This window comes from Pseudorca crassidens, chromosome 6 (assembly GCF_039906515.1).
Source record: "Pseudorca crassidens isolate mPseCra1 chromosome 6, mPseCra1.hap1, whole genome shotgun sequence".
Taxonomy (NCBI): Eukaryota; Metazoa; Chordata; class Mammalia; order Artiodactyla; family Delphinidae; genus Pseudorca; species Pseudorca crassidens.
Window position 1 is genome coordinate 93,520,558 of NC_090301.1, and position 27,956 is coordinate 93,548,513.

A 27,956-nucleotide genomic window follows, 5' to 3' on the forward strand; every position below is an offset into this window, starting at 1 on the left:
ACTACACATAATCAAGGTACACAGTAATAACTGATATGAAAATGACACCCACACACATATATATAATGCCACAGGAAAACACATGGGAGAGTACACTTCTGGGTTGTTGTTTTTTTTTTTAACATCTTTATTGGAGTATAATTGCTTTACAATGGTGTGTTAGTTTCTGCTTTATAACAAAGTAAATCAGTTATACATATACATATGTTCCCATATCTCTTCCCTCTTGCATCTCCCTCCCTCCCACCCTCCCTATCCCACCCCTCTAGGTGGTCACAAACCACCTAGCAGATCTCCCTGTGCTATGCGGCTACTTCCCACTAGCTATCTATTTTACGTTTGGTAGTGTATATATGTCCATGTCACTCTCTCACTTTGTCACAGCTTACCCTTCCCCCAACTTACCAAGTGGATTTGTAATGACTTATTAGATTGAGCTCCTCCGGGGCAAGAGTACATATCATTGATTTTTGTATTCTCAAAGCCAGGGCTTGGCACATGGCAAGTATTCACTAAATGATTTTTTCAAGGAATGGCTGATTAAACAAATGAGCGAACAATAGAGTGGAATCAAATTAGAGAGTCTTAAATGCTTATTATTTTCTTCCATAGGAAATTAAATGAAAATAATTTATGCCGTGTCACATTTAAGGGACAATTAATTCCTAGGAAATAAAAGAAGGGTAATATAATAACAAAAATGAAAATAGAAAATTAATATAAAAGCCTAAAAATATTAAAAGCACACAAATCCCAGTGATTTACCACTGTGAAAAAACCTGCACTATTAGATTCTCACAACCCTTTAAAAGTAAAGCATTTCCACCACTTAGGGTCATGAATTCAGCTTTAAGATAAACAGTTGAACTGTTTATGTCTATTTCTTCATATTTTAAACACAGTTTTTATTTGTACATCTGAATTAAGAAATCAAACAATGAGATGAAAATAGGAAAATACTCTTCTCATTTTACCCTCAACTCTACATTTATAACTTCTAGGGATTCTTTGACATTCCAAAAAAGGCGGGGGGATATTCTTAAGCTGAATGTGCTTTATTCTCTAAATATATATATTTTAAAATAAAGGTCAAGAAAGTAATGACAAGGACCTACTGTACAACACAGGGAACTATACTCAATATTTTATAATAACCTATAAGGGAAAAGAATCTGAAAAGGAATATATATGTATGTATATGTATAACTGAATCACTCTGCTGTATACCTGAAACTGACACGATATTGTAAACCAACTAAACTTCAATTAAAAAAAAAAGTAACGAAACAGTATAACTTTGGATCATCACATACAAGGAGGACCCAATATGTTTGAATCTTTCAGGACTCCAAATGTTGTCTACGATTCATATTACTTGAAAACTCATAATATTTTCTAAATTAAGCCATACTCTAATTCTATAATAGTAATGATATATCTTTCTCTCCCTCTCTCTTCTGGGTCTGGTTTTATCACTTTATTATAAGTAGAGAGATTTAAAAATACTCAGAAAAATAAAGAGGTGATAGATTGACTATCGAAGACAATTTAAAAATAAATTTCCTGACAACCACAATGGAAGTAGGAAAGGAAAAAGGTCTACAGCATAAAGAGGAAGAGGTGACATAGAAACACAGAGTCCCAGTAACAATAAGGCAATGAAATCTGTATCAACACTATCTTGCTCAAAAGAATCTCTAGTAGTTCCCCTTGACTCAAAGGACACAAGTCAATCCTTCAGTTTGGTATTTAAGATCCTCTACTATTTTGCTCAAATTTAACTTTCCACTGTGATTTCCCCTCATCCATTCTAGACCACAGCCAAGCTAGGCAATTCACCTTTCATCACCTGTACTCACCGGTGCTCCTCTCTTTATCTAGAATGCTCTTCCACCCATTTTTGCCTGGTCAATCACATCTATTCTCCAAGCTCTAGCTCAAACTCCTACTTACTGTTTGCTCTACGTTTTCATGATCGACTTTCTTCCTCACAACTTTCCCTCACCAATCCAGTCCAGCCATTCGTTACTCTTTGGAACTTCTCAAGCATTTATTATACCATGTCCTTAATCGGTCATGTAATTATTTGCTCCATTCGCTCAGCTAAATGTGTACAAATGAAAAGTCACTAGCTCTTGAATTTTAGAGAGAAGAGTACCTGCTCTATAAATATGGACAAGTCTTAATAACAACTCAATGTAATCTTCTTCCCGTGCATAATTCGCAATGATTTCCTCAAGTTAAATTAATGGGTCATTTCATTTCTCTACTCAGTGACTGTATCCTTAGAAGACAAATTATAATGGCAGACTTGCCAGAGTATCAATTAGAAAACCAGCACATCTTCAAAATATACACTTTGAATACAGCTGATTGTACATCAATTGTACCTCAATAAAGCTTTTTAAAAAAGTTCCTCCCCCCATCCAAAGAGTTTCTGGATGAGCTACTACAGTGTGGGTACTTAGATTTAAGGCTGTGTTGCCTGGTATCATAGGTAATAAGTTAGCTGAAGTTTCCGGTAATGGAGACATCATGAGGCAACAGCTATGCTGGAATACACATAAACTCCTACCTTTTAAGCCATTTCCTAACTTATTTCTTAACTCTGTTGCATTGGTGCTAAAAGGTAATCAATCATATAAGCAAGTATGAATGGCTCAGCACAAGACCCTCCACAATTAATGCATACTACTTTATACTAAGTCAAATGCGTTCACTCATCTTGAAGACAAAAACTGTACAATTAACAAAAAAAATATATCTTAAAACCCAGATGGGCATCTCTGACACCTACTGTATAGATATAAGTTATGTAGATATCTTACAAGTGCTTGGCTTACAAACAACCCTATGTGCAAATATTACCAAATCTCACTGACCCCCAAATAAATAAAACCCAACAGTACTACATTCTATCTTCCTTCTAACATAGCCTCAACGTCTGAAAGTACTTCTGCCTCCCTCCATCCCCATTAATTCTTTTTTTTTTTTTTTTTTTCCTGCGGTACGCGGGCCTCTCACTGCTGTGGCCTCTCCCGTTGCGGAGCACAGGCTCCGGACGCGCAGGCTCCGCGGCATGCGGGATCTTCCCGGATCGGGGCACGAACCCGTGTCCCCCGCATCGCCGGGCGGACTCTCAACCACTGCGCCACCAGGGAAGCCCCATCCCCATTAATTCTTGCTCCTAGTTCTCAGGTATGAAGAACACCTTCATGAATTCTCTTACTCTTACCTAACTCAAAGGAAAATATTATTGAGAAGCTCAGCTTTGTTCACTGCCTCTTACTAGAGGTCTGTCCTGAGATCATCCTACTTCCAGTAAATTATTTCACTTTACTTACTGTCTCATACCCTCCAGCCCCTACAAGCCAGTCCAATGTGCATGTTGATACTCCTCCCCGATCATCACTTTAAGGAGATGGGTGGTGCTAGGCTATCAGGTTAGATTATTTCTCTCCAATTTTAACTTGGAACTCACTGTCCCACTAAAACAATGATAATGGGTTTTGGGTCATAGAGCAACACCAGCATTCTGCTAGAATGATACATTACAAATGTGCTTGACCCTGAAATTGCTAGAAACATAGCTTCACACCCCTTTCTTCTGGAGCTTCTAATTTAGTAGATAGCAAGTATGTATTTAAGTAAGTACTCTAGGTTAATTGTCAGTAGGTTGGCCATATATAATTTATCATCCAAATCCGGGCATACTTCAGAGTGAAAGATGGCACTTTTATAATTAAGCCAGGACAACAGGCATAAACTGGGACTATCCCAGGCAAACTAGTAACTGCCCTATTTATCAGTTAAGTTTGGAAAACACTAATGAATCACTCCAATTCTCCAATACGTCTTGGAGCTAATCCTTTAATGTGTTTGTATACATACTGGTATTTTATATGGAATACAGTGCCTATATACTGATTAACTGTAGAGTGCATAAGAGCTACACAAACGACATTTAGATATCAAAGTTCACATAAAATCAAGTGGCCAATAAGAAGCACGGGAGAAGACTCTCAACAACTTTAATAATTAGAGAAATGCAGATCAAAACCACAAGGAGATATTACTTCACATCCACTAGGATGGCTATAATCAAAAAGACAGACAATAACAAGAACTGACGAGCATGTAGAAAGACAGAAATCCTCTTATATTCCTACTGGGGATGCAAAATGGTGCAGCTACTCCGGAAAACAGTTGATGAGTTCCTCAAATGGTTAAACAGAGTTACCATATGACCCAGCAATTCCACTGGTAGGTATACACCCAAGGGAAATGAAAACATATGTTTATACAAACACTTGTACAAGAATGTTTATAGCAGTGTCATTTATAATTGCCGAGAAGTAGAGACTACGCAGATGTCCCTCAACTGATGAACTGATGAAAAAAAATGTGGTATATTCATGTAGTGGCATATTATTCAGCCACAAAAATGAATGAAGTACTGATTCATCCAACAACATGGATGAACCTTAAAAACCTTATGCTTAAGTGAAAGACAGTCACAAAAAATGACATACTGTGTGATTTCATATATATGAAATTTCCAGAAGAGGCAAACCTATAGAGACTGAAAAGTAGATCAATGGTTGTCTAGGGCTGCAGGAAGGGGAAAAGAACATGGAGAATGATTGTTAATGGATATGGGGCTTCTTTTTGAAATGATAATGTTCTAAAACTAGATTATGGTGATGTTGCATAACTTTGTGAATATATTAAAACCTAATGAACTGTGAACTTAAGTGTATTTTATGGTATGTGAATTATATTTCAATAAAGCTATATTAAAATATCAGCATAAAAAATTCAACATTGGCCAATAAATTTCAACATGATTTATATGTCAGGTTTTATACTAACTCTTTAAAAAGCCCACACCAGGGGACTTCCCTAGTGGCGCAGTGGTTAAGAATCCACCTGCCAATGCAGGGGACAAGAGGGAAGGTCTTTTAAGTACGTAAGTAAATAGTTTTAAGCGACTGGCAGTTCTAGGAGTAACATTATAAAGTCTAGAAGAACAAAGTATGGAGTCTGATAGTAATTTGTCTGACAAGCTATCTATTTTGAAATATTCCCCAATAAATGTGCCCTTATTACATTCTGGGACTAAAAAAATAGGCACATTAAGTGACCTGATTAATTCCTTTATCCTTGATATATTATAAAACTGGACTTGGAGTATAAAGTCCTGGCTAGGCCATTAACTGGTTATGTTAACTTTGGTTAAATAATTTAATATCTCTGAAGTATAGGATGCCAAGTGAAAAGCTGTGTGAGAAATGAGGGCAAGACAAAAATGCTTGTATTTAAATTTTACCACAGGCTATGTAAAAGCAATTCAATTAATGGTTATCTGACCACCAACTTTCACTTGGTTCTCTATTGTGCATTTAGAAGGCGTAAATCTCATGTAATCCTTGGAACCTCATATATTTAATTAAAAAGGCCACCCACTGAGACTCAGTTTCTACTTTATCATAGTTCCATTAATCCTGTCTTATCTTTAAGCAAATTTGTCCAAAGACGAGGGGAAGAAGAGGAGGACAAGTAGGATGAGGAGAAAAAGGAAATGGAAGCTGCAGCCATTTATAATACGGAAATTCTGACTCAAGTGGATCCCAGATTAAGTCGTGAGCTTCTTGAAGGCAGAGGTATGTCTTTAAGAAGAACAGAAGCAATTTAATTACTAGCCATTTCTGTGATCTTAGTGTAACTTTCACAAACAAGAACACCAATTATCCCTTACTAGCATTTCTGCAAGCATTTTCACAAATGCCACATAAACCAAGAAAAAAATGACACAAGAAAAGATAAACAAGCCCTTTCTAAAATTAAAGGATAGGCGTTAGATGCAAATAAAGTAGTTATAAGCTTCATTTAACATTTGAGTCAATCCTCTTAACACTATCATTGGATTTTCCATTTTAGTAGTAAGGTAAATGCAACCGAAAAGTTGTGTAGCTGTATGCAGTTTTCAGAAAAGCCATGAAGTAACTTTCGTATGCCACAAATACAGCTTGAATACTATACTAAAAAACACTTTACTTTTTTTACTTGAATTAAATTTCAAAATCACCATTCATTAAAAAGAAAATTAACACTCACAAAAAGCTGTGGTATGTGTACACTGGATATTATAACAGTATAAAATCCTTTGTGTAATGCGGTATGGCAATGGGAAAATGTCATTCTTAATTTATCATATGGATTTAACAAAACTTAAAGAGCTACAAAAAACACTCCATGTCATGAATATAAAATTTTAAACTTGGGGACTTCCCTGATGGCACAGTGATTAAGAATCCACCTGCCAATGCAGGGGACACGGGTTCGAGCCCTGGTCCAGGAAGATCCCACATGCCATGGAGCAACTAAGCCCGTGTGCCACAACTACTGAGCCTGCGCTCTAGAGCCCATGCACTGCAACTACTGAGCCCATGCGCTGCAACTACTGAAACCCATGTGCACTAGGGCCCATGTGCCGCAACTACTGAGCCCATGCACCGCAACTACTGAAGCCCATGTGCTCTAGGGCCCGCTTGCCGCAACAACTGAGCTCGTATGCTGCAACTACTGAGCCTGCATGCCACAACTACTGAAGCCCGCGTGCCTAGAGCCCGTGCTCCACAACAAAGAGAAGCCACCACAATAAGAAGCCTGCACACTGCAGCAAAGAGTAGCCCCCCGTTGCCACAACTAGAGAAAAGCCTACTTGCAGCAACAAAGAACCAATGCAGCCAAAAATAAATTAATTAATTAAAAATTTTCTTTTTAAAATGTAAACTGCCATTCCAAAATTACAACAAATAGAAGTAATAATCTTTATTAAAAAAGCAAGTGGGGACTTCCTTGGTGGTCCAGTGGTAAAGAATCCGCCTTCCAATGCAGGGGACGCGGGTTTAATCCCTGGTGGGGGAGCTAAGATCCCACATGCTACGGGGCAACTAAGCCTGCGTGCCACAACTACTGAGCTCGCATGTCTCAACTAGAAAGCCCGTGTGCCACAAACTACAGAGCCCACACGCTCTGGAGCCCGCGCCACAACCAGAGAGAGAAAACCTGCACGCCACAACCGGAGAGAAACCCGCGGGCCACAACAAAAGATCCCACACGCCACAATGAAGACCCAATGCAGCCAAATTAAAAAAAAAAAAAAAGCAAGCAAAACGCATTCATAACTGAAAAAGTCATGCCTCTCTGGATCAAGGACAGTTCACATACAACGTCAGACTAACATATTCTTTAAAAACGTCTATCTCTAAAATTCAACGACTTTATATGCTGAAGTACTAACTTCTAAGTAAAGACGCTCTTAATTACACCTAATTACCTAAAGTCAATCAGTGGACTAGAAAAAACAGGTTAATTTTAAAGTTTCAACAAAAATATAAAAAAATTTTAAAAGAGGGGATGATTTTAAATAATCTTCTTACCTGCTCTTTATATTACTGAGAACAGCAAGAAATCACATAAAGTATGACAGTATTCTCAGCTAAGTTATGAGTTAATTTTGTATTAAAAATTCAAGAGTTAGGAAAAGAATGGAATAAAGAAGAAATGAAACGGGACTTCCCTGGTGGTCCAGTCATTAAGAATCCGCCTTCCAATGCAGGGGACTCGGGTTTGATCCCTGGTCGGGGAACTAAGATCCCACATGCCATGGGGACAACTAAGCCCGCGTGCTGCAACTACTGAGCCCGTGTGCTCTGGAGCCCGCTCGCCACAACTTGGGAGAAGTCCGCATGCTGCAACGAAAGATCCTGCATGATGCAACTAAGACCTGATGCAGACAAATAAATAAATAAAGAAGAAATGAACCAATGTGTTTCTGTGCAGTATATTGCATGTTAGTATGTATTTCTTATTTATTTGTTTGTTTGTTTATTTATTTATTTATGGCTGCCTTGGGTCTTCGTTGCTGCACGCGGGCTTTCTCTAGTTGCGGTGAGCAGGGGCTACTCTTCGTTGCAGTGCGTGGGCTTCTCATTGCACTGGCTTCTCTTGTTGCAGAGCACGGGCTCTAGGCACGCGGGGCTCCAGAGCGCAGGCTCAGCAGTTGTGGCGCACAGTCTTAGTTGCTCTGCAGCATGTGGGATCTTCCCGGACCAGGGCTTGAACCCATGTCCCTGCATCGGCAGGCGGATTTTTAACCACTGTGCCACCAGGGAAGTCCCAGCACGTATTTCTAATTTGAAGATTTAAAACTTATTCTCAAATACTCTTGTGAGTCGCTTCATTTACAACTAAAAATCAGAAAGAGCACACAGGTGGCCATCAACAGAATAGAAACACCAACTATATATTTACTCAATAAAATACTGTTCTAGTATAAAAGAAACTATTCATACAAGCAACAACTTGAATAAATTTGAAAAACATGCTGAGTGAAAGAAGCCTTACACAAAAGAATACATATTGTATAATTCCATTTATGTAAGTCCTAGTACAGGAAAATGTAACATATGGTGGAAAAGAATCAGAACTTTTGGTTCTTGTTTCGTGGGGTGATGATACTGTTCTATATCTTGATAGACAGGGATGTATATAATTTGTAAAACTCACTGAATGGTATGTTTGTGATTTGTGCATTTTTCTGTATGCATATCTACCTATAAAAATGTAACCAAATACTGAATTCTAGTTACTTATATGCAAGCCAAAGTGTTCAGGACTGAAGTATACTGATCCTTGCAATGTATTTTGAAATGCATCAAAAAATAAGATTGATAAAGGATAAAGTTAATAGAACAAAATGTTAATAATTATAGAATTGAGTCATCCAAAAAATTTTGTATGCTTGGAAAATTTCATCAGCATATCTGTGAAAAGCAACCTAGATGCCACAAGACACTAGTGCTATGTCTAAGTACAAGGGAAAAATGATTTTGAATTTAGCATTCCATACTACCAATCAGGTATGATGGCAGAATACAGACCTCAGGCATATAAGGTCTCCAAAGCTTTACTTCCTAAGCAATCTTTCTTAGGAAGATACTTCAGGCTACTATCAAGCAAAATCAGTGTAAAAATCAAGAGAGAGGAAGGATCCACAGGATCCAGCGAACAGTTGATTCAACCTAGGAGGGCAGTGAAGTCAAGTCCCAGGATGAGAGCAGGATACAGAATCCAAGAGAAAATCTCTGAAGGAAAGAGGCCTCCATGAAACAGACATTGAATAACTTTGAGGATATGTTGATGGTACATTATTATTTGTCAATCAGGAAAAAAAGAAAGAAAATTAGAAACCGCAGGAAAACTGAAAAAACACCCTCCAAAAAACCAGGAAATCCATGCTTCTAATGTGTAACAAAACAAATTGACATGGATTTTGATGAACTGATGGAAGCTTAAAAAAGAATCCATTTGGGCTTCCCTGGTGGCACAGTGGTTGGGAATCTGCCTGTCAATGCAGGGGACACAGGTTCGAGCCCTGGTCTCGGAAGATCCTACACACCACGAAGCATCTAAGCCCATGCGCCACAAATACTGAGCCTGCGCTCTAGAGCCCGTGAGCCACAGCTACTGAGGCCCGCGCACCTAGAGCCTGTGCTCCACAACAAGAGAAGCCACTGCAATGAGAAGCCCGTGCACCGCAGCGGAGAGAGGGCCCTGCTAGTGCAGCTAGAGAAAGCCCGCGGGCAGCAACGAAGACCCAGTGCAGCCAAAAATGAATAAATTAAATAAGTTAATTTTTAAAAAACTAGTAAAAAAAAGAATCCATTTGACTTTTGATGCTAAGAACATTCTAGTTCTCTTCAAGTGACTCATCAATTCTGATAATAACAGTAGATAAGGGAATAATGATCAATTACAGATCCACTGTACTGTTTGATTTTTTCATGTATGCATTGTTTTGATTTTTTTGAAGTTTAAAAAATCCAAAAAGTTAAGTTTAGAAATGTACCAAGTTCTACAATAGCTCAGCTTGTCAGTTTTCTATTGCAGTAAAAAAAAAAACAAAAACACCCAAAACAAAACAAAAGTTTACAATCTGTTGAGTGTACTGAATAAACATGAAATGTTTTTGATTTCGAAAGACACAGAAGTTGGCGATATTACCTGAGTAGAATCACTCAAATCTAAGCATCATTTTTTTCAAATCGACTTGACTGTTATCAAAATGATCTAAAAATAGGTTTTAAAAGTGTCCACCAAGACTTTCATTTCCTACGGTCATACCACCTTGAGGAAAACAAAATCTAAAATCACAAAGATACCATTATGGTCTAGTTGCCTGGTTCTCTGACAAGATCTAGTGTGCTTTGAAGACTAGCTGTAGATTCTCTGCCCACAACAATATGGAATATAACCCAGCAAATCTAAGAAGGGCGCTAAACAGCTGGGGGGGTATAAAGGGGCGAAGTACCTACTGAGGACATCCGTAGGATTAGTCCTCCAATTTCTCTCATTTTAGACAACAGGGCCAAGCAGGAGGGTCTTGGGCCTGGGCAACTAAAGTCTCCCATCCCTACCAACACTTCTGTTCTCTGGGGGTGTGAAGGGAGGGGGAGAAGGACAGGTGACTGATATTGATGCACCTTTATGATAACATGTCAACTGTGTCTGGGACCAGCTGGATCTCCTCTTCTCTAACTACGCTGTCCTTCCCTACACTCCCCCGCCAATATATATATATTTATCTCTACCATATAGACATATAGTAGAGACAAGTCCCTTAAGAATGCAGTCCTGTCACTAGAATAGTTCAAGTAAAGGCTTCATGATTATCTGCTTGATTTTCCCATCATGTAAGGTCCCCACAAGAGCTTGCTCAAAAAGGCATGAGTCGGGTATGTACCCATCTCCCCATTCTAATACACCCTGAAAGAAAAAAGGAAAGGAAAAGCAGCTAATTTTATGAAAAGCTGCGCAGGTAACTGTCACTGGACTGATCCTTGAGAACCACTGAAGTTGGACCAGATGACCTCTCACATTCCAATACAACAATTTACCTACTGGTCTATGTAAATGCAGGTAATTGTAAGAAAAACTACCGCATCTCTTGGTTTAGCACTGAAAAGACAGGAAACCTTTGATAAGTGGAGATTAAAGATTTGGGTTTAGACTTTGCAAATGTCCCTTAAAACTCAGTACGTTTGGGATTAAGAGGATCTACAGTGGAAATGATTCACTTAGCTAGTAAATATGCATAGTTGACAGCCCCAGAGCCACACTCTAGAGTGTTCTTAGTGTACTTGTTCCTTTAAATCCTAACTGTCTTTGGGAGAACACTGCTGAACTTCAGTAAACAAGTGTAATTTCCGTCTCCATCCAAGTATGCCCCCGTGCCATGGCCTTTGTACTTTCTGTTCCTCCTACCCAGAATGTTGTTCTTCCCTCACATGACTCGTTCCCGCATTTCAGTCTGGTGTTCGTTCCAATGTCAAGAGGTCTTCCTGACCAACCTGTCCAAATTGGACCCCACACCTCATTCTGTTTCTCAACCTGCTTCGTAAAAAAACTGCAATAATGTCTATCTGAAATTTGGTTCAATATTTATAGAATCACTGAGGATTTGGAATCATTTATATTTTAATTCAATTTTATTAATTTTAACTGGGCAAATACATTCTGAAGAACCATTCTCTAATTTAAGGGCAGAATTTTTGCATTTTCCTTCATTCTTCCAAAAGTTAATAGCAGGACTGCAGTAAGGCAACAAATGGTCTTAAAGGAGACATCAACTTACTCTCCCATTTCTTAGAAATTCCTTTACCCTTTTTGTTGGCTCTTCTCTTCTGTACTTGTTTGCTATCGTAATATGTAGTTAAAAGGACTGACAGTAGAAAATTTTCTGAATAAAGTTCAGCTTTTAAGTAAATACTATACAATGAACCAAATTTACATGAAGGTTACCATGCTGTGGTATGTACACTTTCAGTGGAAAAAAATTAGCTAATCCTATAGAATAGAGGTGGACAAATATAAATGAAAAAAGACAAGCCTCAGTTCTTTGGTGGTCTTTATATACCCAAATCTTTACAGGCATGATCTTGTTTCCTCCCTATAAAAACCCTAAAAGGGAGTCTCATTATCCTCATTTTACAGAAGAAGAAAGACTGAGAGGCTAAATAACTTGCTCAAAAATCACATCAGCTGTTAAGTGGCAGACTTATGACTTTCACCAAATTTCTGAGTTTCCAAAGAGATTTCTTTCCACTGAACAAGCTGTTCTCAAAGTATGGACCAATGACCACTGCAGATCATCAAAATGCTTTCAAAGGGTGCACGAGGTCCTCCTCTTTTCCCCTACGTATCTGTATGAGGCCAAATTGTCTTATGTTTCTACCAAAACCACATATCATATTAGAGTGAATGCAAAAACATATATGGGAACCCGGCTATCTTCTTATAAACCAGACATTATGGAGATCTGCAAAAATGTAAGACAATGCCATTCTTCTCGTTATGTTTTTGTTTTGAAAATATATTTTTCGTAAAATATGATACAGTTATCCCTCAATATCCATGGGGGATTGGTTCTAGGATCCCCCTTGGATACCAAAATCCATGAATGCTCAAGTCCCTCATATAAAATGGCACAGTATTTGCCTATAACCTTCATATATCCTCCGGTATACTTTAAAGTCATCTCTAGATTATTTATAATACCTAATGCAATGTAAATACTACGTAAATTGTTGTAAACATAATATAAATTCTATATAAATAGTCTCCCAAACATGGCGAGCTGTTTTGTTTTTGGAACCTCCTGGAAATTTTTTTTTTTTTAAACTATTTTTCGACTCACTGTTGGTTGAATCCATGTATGTGGAACCAACAGATATGGAGGTTCAACTGTATTTAGGTTAACAAGCAGTAAGTTTATTACTTTTCAAAAAATGAATCACTAAATAGTAAAGAAATCCTCTCAATATTGTTAAAATGGCAATATTCCCCATATTGCCAAATTGACCTACCTATTTGACACAACCCTATCAAAATCCAAGCTACTTTCTTGGCAGAAACTGGCAAGCTGATCTTAAACTACGTATAGAAATAAAAAGGATCCAGAATAGCCAAGCAATCTTGGAAGAGAATAACAAAGTTAGAGGACTCACATGTCCCAATTTCAAAACTTTTTTACGAAGTTACATAATCAAGCATTGTGGGACTACTGGCATAATGACAGACATATAAATCAATGGAATATGTATCCACCTAGAGGGATGGGATAGGGATGGTGGGAAGGAGATGCGAGAGGGAGGAGATATGGGGATGTAGGATATGGGGATGTATGTATATATATAGCTGATTCACTTTGTCATACAGCAGAAACTAACACACCACTGTAAAGCAATTATACTCCAAAAAAGATGTTAAAAATAAATAAATAAATAAATAAAATGGAATAGAATTGAAAATTGAGAACTAATCTTCTACAGTTATGGTCAACAAAGGTGCTAAAACAATTCAATGGAGAAAGAATAACAAATGGTGCTGAGATTAAGAAAAAAAAAAGGATACCTGCATGTAAAAGAATGAATTTGTACTCCTACCTCACACCATACACAAAAATTCATTCAAAATGGATCAAGATCAACCATATCACAGAAAGTGTACCTTCCCCAAATTGGTGGCCTACAACTTGTACTTCTGACCTCCTCACAATCTTCCCACATTGCTTTAAAACATTTAATACTTTTGTATGAAAATGTTCATGGTCGCATTATAACCATAGTATAACTTAACAAGCACTAATATCATTTTCTTCCCCCAAATTATACCTCATTTGCTGTCTTTACAAGAGAACAAAATCTTTTATTTTGTTTTACAGATGATCAATTGCTTAAAATGCAATTATTTAGTTGAATAATGAATGTACAGCCTCCCTTGACAAAATCCTTTTCTAGCAACAGGAAAATGAACAATATAGATGACTGATATCAGATTCTTTCTAGTTCATATGAAGTGAGCTTGTAAAGTGAAAGGCAGCAAGCCCTAATAAAATAAGAATGAACTGGCATTTAGGGGAAACAAGGCATATAAAATGAAAATGGAAACTGCGTGTTGGGTATGCTTGACGTAGAAGTATTTCTATTGCATGCAGATGTACATGAACAATAAGAAATGTATGACTGGTATTTTGCAGAGGATATTTGTTTAAAAACAGAGGCTTTGGGACTTCCTGGTGGCGCAGTGGTTAAGAATCTACCTGCCAATGCAGCGGACATAGGTTTGAGCCCTCGTCCAGGAAGATCCCACATGCTGCAGAGCAACTAAGCCCGTGTGCCACAACTACTGAAGCCCACGTGCCTAGAGCCCGTGCTCTGCAACAACAGAAGCTACCGCAATGAGAAGCCTGCACACCACAACGAATAGTTGTCCCCGTGCCACAACTAGAAAAAGCCCACATGCAGCAAGGAAGACAAACGCAGCCAAAAATAAATTAATTAATTAAACAAAACAAAACAAAAAACAGATGCTCTTTTCCCAATACTATACAGGAACATACATATAAGTAAAGGGTATTTTTTTCTGTAATTGACTTAATAATTTTAAAATAATTATAGATTCACATGAAGTGTAAAAAACAGTACAGCAAGCTCTCATGTACTCTTCATCCAGTTTCCCCCAATGATAACATTATACAGTTGGCCTTCCATATCCATAGGTTTCATATCTGTGGATCCAACCAACAGACTGAAAATACTCAGGAAAAAAATTTCAGAAAGTTCCAAAAAGCAAAACTTGAACTTGCCGTGCACTGGCAACTATTTATGCAGCATTTGCATTGTAGTTATCAATACAACGACTTAATAGCATTTGGTATTATAAGTAATCTAGATATGGTTTAAAGTATATGGGAAAATGAACATACGTTATATGCAAATACTATGCCATTTTATACAAGGGACTTGAGCACTTGTGAATTTTGGTATCCAAGGGGAGTCCTGGAACCAATTCCCAGTGGATAACATGGGATGACTGTGTAAGTGTAGTTCAATATCAAAACCAGGTATTGACACTGATATAATCCACAATTTTATTCAGATTTTACCAATTTTACATGCACTCCTTCGTGTGTGTTTCTATGTAATTTTATCACATGTATATAGATTTATGTAACCACCACCACAATCAAGATACAGAGCTGTTAAATCACCGCAAAGATCCCTCATGTTAACCCTTTAGAGTCACAACCACCCTTATCCTCCCACCCCATCCCCAATGCTTGGCAACCACGGATCTGCATTCTAATTTTTTCATTTTGAGAATGTTATATAAATGGAACCATGTGGTTATCCCACTTCAAGATTGTTTTTTTCACTTGGCATAATTCCTTCAAGATCCATCAAGTTGCTATATACTATGGTTTGTTGCTTTTTATTGCTGCATAGTATTCCATGGAATGGATATAGCATATGTTGTTTAACCATTCAGTCACTGAGGGGTATTTGGGTTGTTTCCAGTAAAAAGACACTTATTTTTAAACACAGAACTTCTGTAATAAGCTGCTTCCCCAAGAGGACTTTTAACATGAAGGCCTTATGCTCATTTAAGCCATTGCTTTGCATATAGGTACAGATTTTTTCCCCCCACAACATGAAAACGTAAAGAAAAAAACCCCTTTAAATCCCATAGCTGCCCTCCTCAGTGAGGGCCAAGACAACAAAGTGAAATCTGCAGTTAGTTAAACTTCTAACTCAGACTGTAAGGTGATATTTTATACCAGTATGGAACTTCTTTCATGTAGAAGGCAGATTAGTGAAGTTAATTGCACAAGCAGACCACAAAAGTAAATTATATCTGTCACTGATCAAGCTAAAGTTGGGAGAAGTCAAATTATAGTACTTTAAACTCTTAAGACAAGACAATATCAAATTATTGACTTTTAAGAACAAAGGTCAAGAGTTAAAAATGAATGTAGTTTATGTTCCATACTTAATTTCTTTTGGAGAGAAAGTAGCTTTAGGGAGTTGTAGATGAAAACTTTAGTCAAGCAGGCTACAAGAACAATCATTTAAACATGTTATGTGGTCTAGTATTTATGAAATAAGAAGGCTCAAAAACGTCACAATTTGCTTGGAGAAGTGAGCTTACAGGTAGAAATTAAGAAAAAAGTCGCAAATCTACAACTCAGATGGCAAAGAGAATAACAAAAATCATGAAGTGTAGGCTTTCAAAACTCATAGGAAAAAATTTCAAGTTAATAGGTATGTGTGGAAACTAAAAAGGTAAGAAGAGGCAAAATAATAAAGGATAAAATCTGGGAATAAAAAAACAAATTGCAGGAAAATAAGGTAGAGAACTAGTTTTGAGCCAGGATTAAATAACTCATCTCTTATTTCAACCACCAGCCAATAACTATTGAATTAAATCCTAGAAAAATACACATACTTATCAGGTATAAGCAAATCTGTTACTATGTAACATATCCTTATTTGGAAAGCAAAGTTAACTTAATAAAATTGTTTGATTATATGATTTGACTCTTTGCCCATGTCTGTATTACTAGTAAGCATTATCAGAATTCACAGGGATCAGGTGGGAAAATTATTTTACTCCTTCAGAAAAAGACTACTATTATACCGAGAACAAACTGACACGCTCCCTTCTCTTTATAATAACATCTTAGTTTATTCATCTTAAGTTATAAGTAGTAAGTTATCATCACTGTATATAGATATGACTGAAAAGATAGTGTACTGATTCTGTGGTTTGGAGCAGCAAGTGCTATCTGAAAAGTTCACTATCATTTGGAACCACACCTTTTTGACATACAGGCTGCCCAACATATTTACAATAGATCATGAAAGTGTTAATAGTGAGATTTTCTAATGCAAATAGCAACAATATAATATAAACCTATCAGTCTTAAGGATTTATTATTGTAACATTTTCAAGAATGGAAAAAATAAAACTGTTATCAACTCTCAGTGCTTCTTTATTTCTAAGGAATTAAAACTTAACATTAGGGACTTCCCTGGTGGCACAGTGGTTAAGAACCCACCTGCCAATGCACGGGACACGGGTTCGATCCCTGGTCTGGGAAGATCCCACATGCTGCGGAGCAACTAAACCCATGCGCCACAACTACTGAGCCTGCGCTCTAAAGCCCGCAAGCCACAACTACTGAAGCCCACGTGCCTAGAGCCCGTACTCTGCAACAAGAGAAGCCACTGCAGTGAGAAGCCTGCGCACCACAACGAAGAGCAGCCCCCGCTCACTTCAACTAGAGAAAGCCCGTGCGCAGCAACGGAGACCCGATGCAGCCAAAAATAAAATAAATAAAAATAAATATATTTATTTTAACCCACAAAACTTAACATTAACTCAAATGGGTATAATTATGTGTTCTATAGTGCCAGTACAAGAACATCTCTTTCATTACTTGGCAATTCTTGTCTTCTGCATAATATTTGAAAAAGTGTATTTCAATTTACAAAATTTTCTACACTGCTGCCATTTAATGTCCCTCGAAGGAGCATCCAACTGTACTGGGTTCAGTAACTTCGGAGGTCCACCATAACATTTATATATTTCAGCTCGCTATTCAGCATAAGGTGTAGCTGCCTTGAACACTGGCCTGGAATTACTGTCAGAAATCTTCATAATAAAACTGTTTTCAGGCTAACTTTAAATTTGTCTCACTGTACAAACTCCAAGGACACTATTATGTGTGAAGACCCAGTATGTTTTCAAAAGTGCCTGGGAGGAGAAAGGAACAGTGTGTCTGGCACGTTGTACCACAGAAAAGAAACACTTAAGAACTGGTAAATAATGAGAACTAAAAACAGCAACAAAACAGTAGTAAGTCTATGGCCATAACGAACAAACAACTTGCTTAATCTTAACACCATAAAGAGTTCAACGGTTGCTTGCCCCTGGTAGCACAATGAATGTGGAAAGCAACTATATAAACTTGATCTTGAAACATCAGCTAAATAAGATTTAAAGATATTATAATGATTTATCACTAAAATAATTTACCACACACTTTTATTCCAGATAATCCATTTGAAATAGTCAACAAACACTTGCATTTTACTGCAAAATAGAAAAATCTCCTATAGGGACTTCACTGGTGGCGCAGTGGTTAAGAATCTGCCTGCCAATGCAGGGGACACAGGTTTGAGCCCTGGTCCGGGAAGATCCCACATGCCACAGAGCAACTAAGCCCGTGTGCCACAACTACTGAGCCTGCACCCTAGAGCCCATGAGCCACAACTACTGAGCCTGCAAGCCACAACTACTGAGCCTGCACTCTAGAGCCCACGAGCCACAACTACTGAAGCCTGTGCGCCTAGAGTCCGTGCTACGCAACAAGAGAAGCCAACACAATGAGAAGCCCACGCACAGCAATGAAGAGTAGCCCTGGCTCGATGCAACTAGAGGAAGCCTGTGCACAGCAAAAAGACCCAACGCAGCCAAAAAATAATAATAAAAATAAATAAAACAACAAAGACTAGATGTTTCCAGAAAATTATTTAAAAAAAATCTCCTGTAAAATAAATAACTCTTTTGTACCTGATGATCAATTTCCCACAAACCTTTCCCTTTGAAAATGGCTAATTACAAACTGCACTTAAAGTCACAGCATAAATGAAAATCCCCACAGTACTCCTCACTAACAGAACATGTTCTGAGGCTCCAACAATACTGTGTGCATTTGAGATACAAACTCATTCTCTTAATGTGTGAAAATAACAATAGTTAATATTTAACATATTGATACATACTATGTGTTAGGCACAATGTGAGAGGCTTTACATACTTCATCTCTAATCCTCACAACTCCGTGAGTTAAGCATAACCACCCCCATTTTATAGATGAGGAAACTGAACTGAGGCTCATAGAGGGGTCCTGCAGCTATTAAGAGAATACAGATGCCTCCTACATTTTCATCACCCTTTCTGTACATAAGGCACGTGAGATCTGAAAGCATTATAGTAATTTATCAATTACCCAAACAAGTTTTAGAAAATGCTATGCTGAGTAATGTATGCTATGGGTACTTTTTGGGGGGAGCTGAGGGGACTCACCCTTCAGGGTTATACTCAGGGTTTCATTTTTTAATTCTAACACACCATCCAAATTTCTTTCAGGTCCTGAATCTGTGGATCTATGTCAATTCTCTATCTAGGTATATTAGTTATGGAATATGGAAGATCATTAAACCATTTTAGTCTTCTCAGACCCTGAAGAAATGGTCCAATGCTTAGTCAAAACTCAGCTATTTCTTCAGAATCCAAGTTTATTCTGGTAACAAGTAAGCCTCAGGACTGGGCCCGGGGTTTTACCTCTGATTACAGACACGTCTACAACAAATTATAGAATCCATTATTTAAGAACATATTCACCCCCCACAAAGAAGCAAGGGCTGAGAAGATGAGCACTCAATCAACGCGTGAGAAAGAAGCATTCCCTTTCAAATATGGCCAAATATGTCAAATTTTGTTAGCATTCCCTCTCAAATATGGCCAAATATGTCAAATTCTGTTAAGCTGAGGTGTGTCCAATTAACCTAGTCACACTGGTATCCTACTATGTTAAATATCACACAGATTTTACTGTTTCAAATATTACAAGTAGGTGGGCTGCCAGTTTGACTTCAACCATCTTTTCATTATTCCAAAGTTCTTGTAATCATAGACATTTAGGCTAAAAGCAGAGGGTTTCTTCAGAATTACAATCAGGCAAACCATAACCTCAGAGATATATACATACATGCATATACATATATACAAATATACACATATATATATACACACACACAGTTTTTTTTTTTCACGAAAATGATATTAGAAAAATCATCTGCTATTTACTAAGCTCTCTTTGTCTTTTACTTAGTTGACTTGCTACCCCAATTATACGCGGGACCTGATAGCCTCAACAGTTTGTTTCTGCATAAGAGCAGAGGCACCCTCCTCTGCACCTAGCAACAAAAAAAGAGAGCGAGGAAAAACTTCAATCACACAAGAATCTGGGGGGCAGGGCCTAAGGCTCACCCATAATGTGTGTAAATCTGATCCCCGAAGTCCGTGGCACTGACAGTCATTCAACTTTCTTTGTAATATTCCCATTGTGCTTTTTCTGGTACCACACGCAAAATGCACCACCTAACATTTCACCAAACGGTCGGAATGCCTTACTTCCTTTCTAAAAATTCTCGGGGTGCAAGGCCGGGGGTGACGGCCGTGGGGTGGGCCGGGGAGCCTGAGGCACCGGCGCCAGCCACCCGGGAGAGCAGAGCCACGCACGGCACCCGCTCCGGGCAGGCCTGCTGTGGCTGGTTCCCGAGTCCCTAGGGCTGCAAAAGCAAGCAGCAGCAGCCATGGCAGGGACTTGGGAACCTTTCCCCTGCCTCCTCCGCTAGGCCTCGAGGGGTTTGCTTTTCACATGGCCCCCGGGTGGGGGCGGTGGGCACAAGGTACTGGATGCAGATGCAGTCGCAGCCGCAGCGGCGGGCCAGGCGAGCCGAGGCTCCCTCGGAACCCGACCTCCCGGCGAGGCTGGCAGCCGCAGCACCTCGGCGGGGCCCTGACTGGAGCGCCGACCGCTCGGCGAGGAAGGCCACCTTCGCACACACCACATCTTCTCCCCTGACTGCCTCCTTCTCCGTTAGCGCTACCGGTTGGCGGGCGGGGGAGGGGAGCGAAGCGCGTTATTCCCGGGGAGCTGGAGGGGGGAAGGGAGGGCATCTCTTACCCGCGTTACTGAGGAGGAGGAGAAGGAGGAGGCGGTTGGAGCGCGGCGCGGCGGGGCGACGGCGGGGCTGGGTGGGTGCAAGTAAGAGTCTTACGAAAGGGAATTAACCCCATCACCAGCCCGGACACCGGCTCCAGCGGCAGCCACGGCTGGCAAAATCCCGCCCCTTCCCACCACGCACTAGCCCCGCCTCTTCGTTCTCTTTGAGGGACAGTAGACAAATCATAGGTTGTACATCCTCGGAGTGACATGAGGATCATCCAATCACGCCTGAACAAACTGCCTTCTCTCCACCCCTTCATCTCCTCCCGGGCCGCGGGAGAGCCAGGACAAGTCTTTCTCCACCCACAAGGGAAAAAGAGCCAATCGGCTGTAAGTATCCGCCCTTGAAGGACGCAAAGGACAACCAATGATAAACCTAAGAGGACAGCCATTTTGCCCACTTGTAAAAGAGCCACCTTTTCCCACGAGTCGGAGCCCGAGGTGGGGGAGTTCTGGAAGTTTTTACTGACCTGGAGGTATTGGAAAGACAAACATATTTTTTCAAGGAGTATTTATATTGCTTTATAGGAGTAAAGGAAAATTTTCGTCCTCCATGTGGTGGGAAGTGGGGACTGCTGCTTAAGGACTTGGCTCCTCCCCTCAGCAGTAACAGGCTCTAAGCCGAACACCTGGTTCTCCAGCCTCAGCGAGGAAAGGCGGGGTGATTGCCCTCTTCGGCTTGCAGCCGACTACAGTTCCCAGCGTGCTTTGCCTCCGCCCATTTCAGCTCATCCGTTTGCTTCCCGCGAGGCCTGACGGGAATTGTAGTTCTTGGGCGGTACCCACGCCGCCTCATTGGCCAATGAGAAAGGACAAACTTTTGAATGATTTGGAGTTTGGGGCGGGGAAGTAGTCGCAGGGCTGTGGTGAAGCCTTTTCACCAACCTAGCAGAAGAGAGAAGGGTTACAAGCGAAAGGTAGTCGAGGAAGAGTTTTCTAAGAACGCCGTAGGAGTTTTAGATTCCTGGTATTTAGACTCTCTTACTTTCAGTTTGTGTCTTTGAAGTGACTTCCGCTTTGCGGCGGACACAGGCCAAACCTGTGGCGGGAGTTGGAGATTCTGCAGCGAATACACCAGGTGTGGCCGTCTGGGAGCGGCGTGGCGGGCAAGTTGGTAGTTTCTTACGTGAGAGATAGCTGAATGGAATTTAATTGCGTTTTAATTAAGAGTGGGTGAAATGGGATGGGGGGAGGGTAGTTCCCAAGTCCAGAATGCCATGCTCCACCGCACTCTTCACTCCCCGAGTCTCACTTTTTTTGTCTTTTGAGTTGCTCAGGATTAGATTGCACCCATATATTTGTGGAGGGTGCCTCTAAAACCTTTACGTCTTCAGTTTGACTAAAAAGAACCGGTTCAGAAGTTCTGAGCTAACTCCTCCCACTCTTACACACCAACTTCTAAAGTCTGGTTCGAAGGAGAAACGCTACAGAAGGGCTCATGATTGATAAGAATCGTCCCATTCTTTTATTGGTTTGTTTGTTTTTAATGTAAAGCATACATTAAACAAGTGTCGACAGGTCATTAGAAAGACGTTGGAGCCAAAAGCGTAACAAGCTTAGCACGTTAGGCCCTGGTTTATGCCCCCCCCCGCCGTCGGGGGACAAAGTTGAGTGTGTTTTTACTGTTGGACGTTCCGTTTGAGGTTGCTTGGGAAACTCATTGAACAAAAGAGATGCAGGTGTTATCAGGAAAGGCCTTCCCTCCCCAAACCTGATGGCTCCCATTTTAAACTCTTGCCAATCATTTTGACTGAGACTTTCTCAGATAAATTCTAACTCAATTTTCCCTGCGGTTTCACTAAGACTTTCTCTTAGAAATCATCTTGTAAATATTTATTGAGCACTTATACTGTATTAGGCACTATGCCAGACTTTGCGGGGAGAGCAGTGCCAAAAAGACAGGCTCCTCGTCCAAAAGTAGTGAGGAAAACAGGCCAAACAAAATGAATCGTAGTGTTACTTGTTCTTCTAATCTCTCTCTAAACTAAGTCAAATCTTCATTAGTCATGTTTTGTAGTTACTTTTTCCATTCTACTTGTGGACTGAAATAAGCATATTTTCTTTATTTTTTTTAAATTGAAGCACTAATAAGTCTGTGTCCTATACTCATGAGTTGTGTTTATGCATCAACTAGATGGTAAATTTTATGTTGTAAACCTTCTAGATATAGGAATGTAATCATACATTTCAGCCACAGTGTTCTGGTTCCACCAAAGAAAGTGTTGACTCTTGCTTTTTAATGCAGCTGGGAATTTCATACAATTAAACAGAAGAGTCTTATATAAATGCTTATTTTTTTTTGTCGTGAGGGCTTCTAGTGTAAATCAAGTCAATAAATAGTAATGGCCATCATTTTATTGAGTGTTTCCTCTGAGCCAGGAATGGTGTTAAGTGCTTTCAGTACATGTTCCCTTCAGCAATGGGCAAGTATTGTTCTGTGGTGTTTTATACTTGAAGAAGTTGGAGTTCAGTGAAGTTCAATAAGACTTAAAAAAAATTTTATTGTGGTACAGTTGATTTAAAATGTTGTGTTTGTTACTACCGTATAGCACAGTGCATCAGTCATACATATACATATATCCACTCTTTTTTAGGTTCTTTCCCCATATACGTCATTACAGAGTATTTAATAGAGTTCCCTGTGCTATACAGTACGTCTTTATTAGTTATCTATTTTATATGTAGTGGTATGTATATCAATCCTGATCTCCCAGTTTATCCCTCCCCACCCTGAATAAGACTTTAAGGCCTTGATTAGAAAATTTTGGAACTCAGATTCATATCCAGATCTGTCTCATTCCTGAGCTCTTAACCACTGCTGATTTCTGCCTCTCAAATATTTATTGATCCCCCAATATGTGCCAGGCATATAGTGAGAAATGTGAAATTCCATCCTAGGATTCTGGAACCAGTGGTGGCAGTCACCTCCTCTTTTGAGCTATCCTTTGGCATCACCTAATACATACTCATTGTATTTAAAAATACAGGAAAATATAAAAAAGAAAGTAATCTGTATTCCTGTTAAAGATACGACTGTTAAATCTTGCTGAATATCCTTACAGATCCCTAATAGGTACAGACGTGTGTATGAGTAGTATAATACTACTTTGCTCTTTTTTAAAAAAAATATTTATTTATTTTGGCTGCGCTGGGTCTTAGTTGCAGCATTCAGGATCTTCGTTGCCTTGTGAGGGATCTTCATTGCATCCTGCAGGATCTAGTTCCCTGACCAGGGATTGAACCTGGGTCCCCTGCATTGTGAGTGTGGAGTCTTAACCGCTGGACCACCAGGGAAGTCCCCTACTTTGCTCTTTTTGTAAACTGTTTTTGACTCAAAAGTAGGCTGTGGATATGACTGAAAATCAGTAGCTTTTTAAAAAATAAATTTATTTATTTTATTTATTTATTTTTAGCTGCGTTGGGTCTTCGTTGCTGCGTGCAGGCTTTCTCTAGTTGTGGTGAATGGGGGCTACTCTTCGTTGCAGTGCTCGGGCTTCTCATTGCGGTGGCTTCTTTTGTTGCAGAGCACGGGCTCTAGGCGTGCAGGCTTTAATAGTTGTGGCACGCGGGCTCTAGAGCGCAGGCTCAGTAGTTGTGGCGCACGGGCCTGCATTGGCAGGCGGATTCTTAACCACTGTGCCACCAGGGAAGTCCTCAATATCAGTTTTGATGGCTCTCTGGTATTACATTGTATGTTTCTAACATAACCAGTTCCTAGCTGATGGATATTTACATTATTTTTGATTAACTTCTTTTTTGATTGTGCTAAAAAATATATAAACTTTACCATCTTAACCAATTGTAAGCGTACAGAACAGTAGTGTTAAGTATATGCACCTTGTCATGCAACAGATCTCTGGAACCTTTTCATCTTGCAAAACTGAGACTCTGTACTCGTTGATCAACAACTTTTCTTTTCCTGCCTCCTGCAGCCCCTGGCAACCACCATTCTACTTTCTGTTTTCTAAGAGTTTGACTTTAGATGCCGCATATAAATGGAATCATGTAGTATTTGTCCTTCTGTGACTGGGTTATTTCACTTAGCGTCATGCCCTCATTGTTCATTCATGTTGTGGCATATGACAGGACTTCCTTTTTTTTTTTAAGGCTGAATTAATATTCCATTGTTTGTATACACCATATTTTATTTATCCATTCATCTGCCAGTGAACATTTAGGTTGCTTCCACTTCTTGGCTATTGTGAATAATGCTGCAGTGAATGGGTGCGTATATCTCTTCAAGATATGTTTTTAGTTCTTTTGGATATAGGTGTTCTTTCGGATATATGTATATACGTATGTATACTTCTGGGTGTATATATATATATATATATATATATATGCACATGTATTATTCACTTATTTTTGGCTGCGTTGGGTCTCCTTTGCTGTGCATGGGCTTTCTCTAGTTGCGGCGAGAAGGGGCTACTCTTCGTTGTGGTGTGCAGGCTTCTTGTTGTGGTGGCTTCTCTGGTTGCGGAGCACGGGCTCTAGGCACGCGGGCTTCAGTAGTTGTGGCACGAGGGCTCAGTAGTTGTGGCTCACAGGCTCTTGAGCGCAGACTCAGTAGCTGTGGCACACAGGCTTAGTTGCTCCGTGGCATGTGGGATCTTCCCAGACCAGGAATCGAACCTATGTCTCCTGCATTGGCAGGCGGATTCTTAACCACTGTGCCACCAGGGAAGTCCCGATATATACATGTATATACATGTACACGTACATGTATATGTATACTTCTGGGTATGTATATACACGTATGTATACCCAGAAGTAGGATTGCTGGATCAATTATTAACTTTTAAAAGCAATGCTGTCATGAACACCATTTTTGTATGTTTGCCTAATTATCCCTTAAATCTAACTTTTTAGAAATAGTATTATTTAGTGTTATTTATTAATACAATACTCTGTAATTCCTAAATTGCTCTACAGAAAGGTTATGCCTATTTTCTTTCCTAACAGTGTGTGAGAGCACCTGTTTCCCATCTTTTATTCTATCCAGTATGATTGTGAAAAGTGATCCCTCATTTATTTAATTCTGTCTAGTTGAATTCTGTTTATGTTGAGCATCTTTTATGTGTATATTGTCCATTGTTGTCTACTCTTTTTTTTTAATAAATTTATTTATGTATTTATTTTTGGCTGGGTTGGGTCTTCGTTTCTGTGCGAGGGTTTTCTCCAGTTGCAGCGAACGGGGGCCACTCTTCATCGCGGTGCGCAGGCCTCTCACTGTCGTGGCCTCTCCTGTTGCGGAGCACAGGCTCCAGACTTGCAGGCTCAGTAGTTGTGGCTCACGGGCTTAGTCGCTTCGCGGCATGTGGGATCTTCCCAGACCAGGGCTCGAACCTGCGTCCCCTGCATTGGCAGGCAGATTCCCAACCACTGCGCCAGCAGGGAAGCCCTGTTGTCTACTCTTTTGAATAGACTGTTGTTATCTATCATAGTCCCTTAGTAATTTTAAAGAAATTACTTCCTAGGTTTTTAACTCCTTGTCATGTATTTTGCCTTTATTCTCATTTTGAAATTTGTCTTTTTAACTTTTTAATGCTGTTTTTCTATGACATAGTGTAAATTATTTTAGTGTCGAAATTTATGTCTTTTCCCTTAGGGTTTCTAGATTATTTGTGATGCTTAGAAAAAGCTTTATGATGATTAGAAGTAGATAATAAAACATAATATGTATATATAATTTTTATTTGTTGTTACATTTGGTTTCACAATATATATACACTTGGTTTTGTTTGGATTCTCTACTCTTTCATTGTTCTGTCTTTTCTGTGACTTGTACCATACCCATTTTCTTAATTTCTATAACTTGATAGTATGTTTTGATATCTGGCATGTGTGGTGTGCTTCCACTTTTTTAGACATTGTCTTGTCCCTTGTCACATTTTCTTGTATTTTGGTGTCATTTTGTCAAATTAAAAACAAACATCTGAAAGAAACAAAAGAAAACAAAAGAAACATCTGAAAGAAACAAAACAAAACAAACATCTGCACTTTTATTTTTTAAATTTTTTGGCTGCTTCGCGTAGCTTGCCAGATTTAGTTCCCCAACCAGGGATTAAACCCGCGCCCCCTGCAGTGGAAGCGCGGAGTCTTAACCACTGCACCACCAGGGAAGTCCCAATATCTGCACTTTTATATTTTAACAAAATACAAATTTAACTTTATATAGATATGAAATACTACTTAAAGGCAATACAGAATTTTTCTTAGTACGGTCAGTGTTCAATGAGGCATTCTGTGCTTTGTTAAAACATGTTTTTATTACAGAGTTGAAGGTAAATGGTGACAGTTTAAGAGCACATCTAATTTTTTAAATTATATAATCATGTTTTAGGGCTTCCCTGGTGGCGCAGTGGTTGAGAGTCCGCCTGCCGATGCAGGGGACACGGGTTTGTGCCCTGGTCCAGGAGGATCCCACATGCCGCAGAGAGGCTGGGCCTGTGAGCCATGGCCGCTGAGCCTGCGCGTCTGGAGCCTGTGCTGCACAACGGGAGAGGCCACAACAATGAGAGGCCCGCATACCGCAAAAAAAAAACAAAAAAATTATATAATCACTTTTTATACAGAGACTAACATTTTGTAGGTGGCTTTCTGTAGGACCTGCTGACTTCTGGATTCTTATCTCTATTTATAACTACTTATTCCACTGTACCTCATAGCCTTTTCAGAGTACTTCAAATTCATCATATCCCCTAAATCTATTCCTCTTCTCTTCTCCTTTCCTCTCTATCTCAGTTGTTTATTTGGTCAAGAAATATTAACCATCTACTATGAGAGGTATTAGATAATGGTCAAGAGGATGGGATCCAGGCTGCCTAGGCTTAATTGTGCTTTCTGCCTTGTACTACTTGAGTGACCATAGGCAGATTACTTTATCAGGTGTCTTTGTTTCCTTATCTGTAAAATTGAGATAAAAGAAGTCATAGGCCATTATGAGGCTTAAATGACTTAATATATGTAAAACACCTGAAATAGTGCCTGGTACTTAGTAAGTGTATGTTGGGTTTTGTTTGTTTGTTTTATTTTTAGTAGAATAAGTAACTTTTTCAATATATTAATCTCCGATAAATCTCATTCCTATGTACAGAAATTTCAAGTTTGTAAAGTATAATTCTTTGGTTCTATAATGGAACATTAATTAAGACAAATTACTTTTAAAACACATCACTTTCAACCAGAATAAAAAGGGTTTTGTTAATATTGTTTCTGTTGACCTGGCTGATGCTAGAGTACTGAAGTA

General features: G+C 39.3%; 1 protein-coding gene and 1 non-coding gene across 6 annotated transcripts in view; one reads left to right on the top strand and one right to left on the bottom strand.

Annotated features, from left to right (window-relative positions):
* Positions 1–21,078: 21,078 nt before the first annotated feature.
* Positions 21,079–27,956, top strand: part of ZRANB3 (zinc finger RANBP2-type containing 3) — a 286,433-nt gene continuing 279,555 nt past the window's right edge. For 4 of the 5 annotated variants that reach the window (XM_067742089.1, XM_067742087.1, XM_067742095.1 and 1 more), the window contains exon 1: positions 21,532–21,785. The gene's annotated coding sequence lies outside the window, so the exon portion shown is untranslated. Of the gene's footprint in view, positions 21,184–21,531; positions 21,786–27,956 lie in introns of those variants that run through there. The other variant, XM_067742088.1, reaches the window with a different exon arrangement.
* TRNAV-CAC (transfer RNA valine (anticodon CAC)) lies at positions 23,929–24,001 on the bottom strand. Its single transcript has one exon. It is a non-coding gene; the product is annotated as a tRNA-Val (tRNA).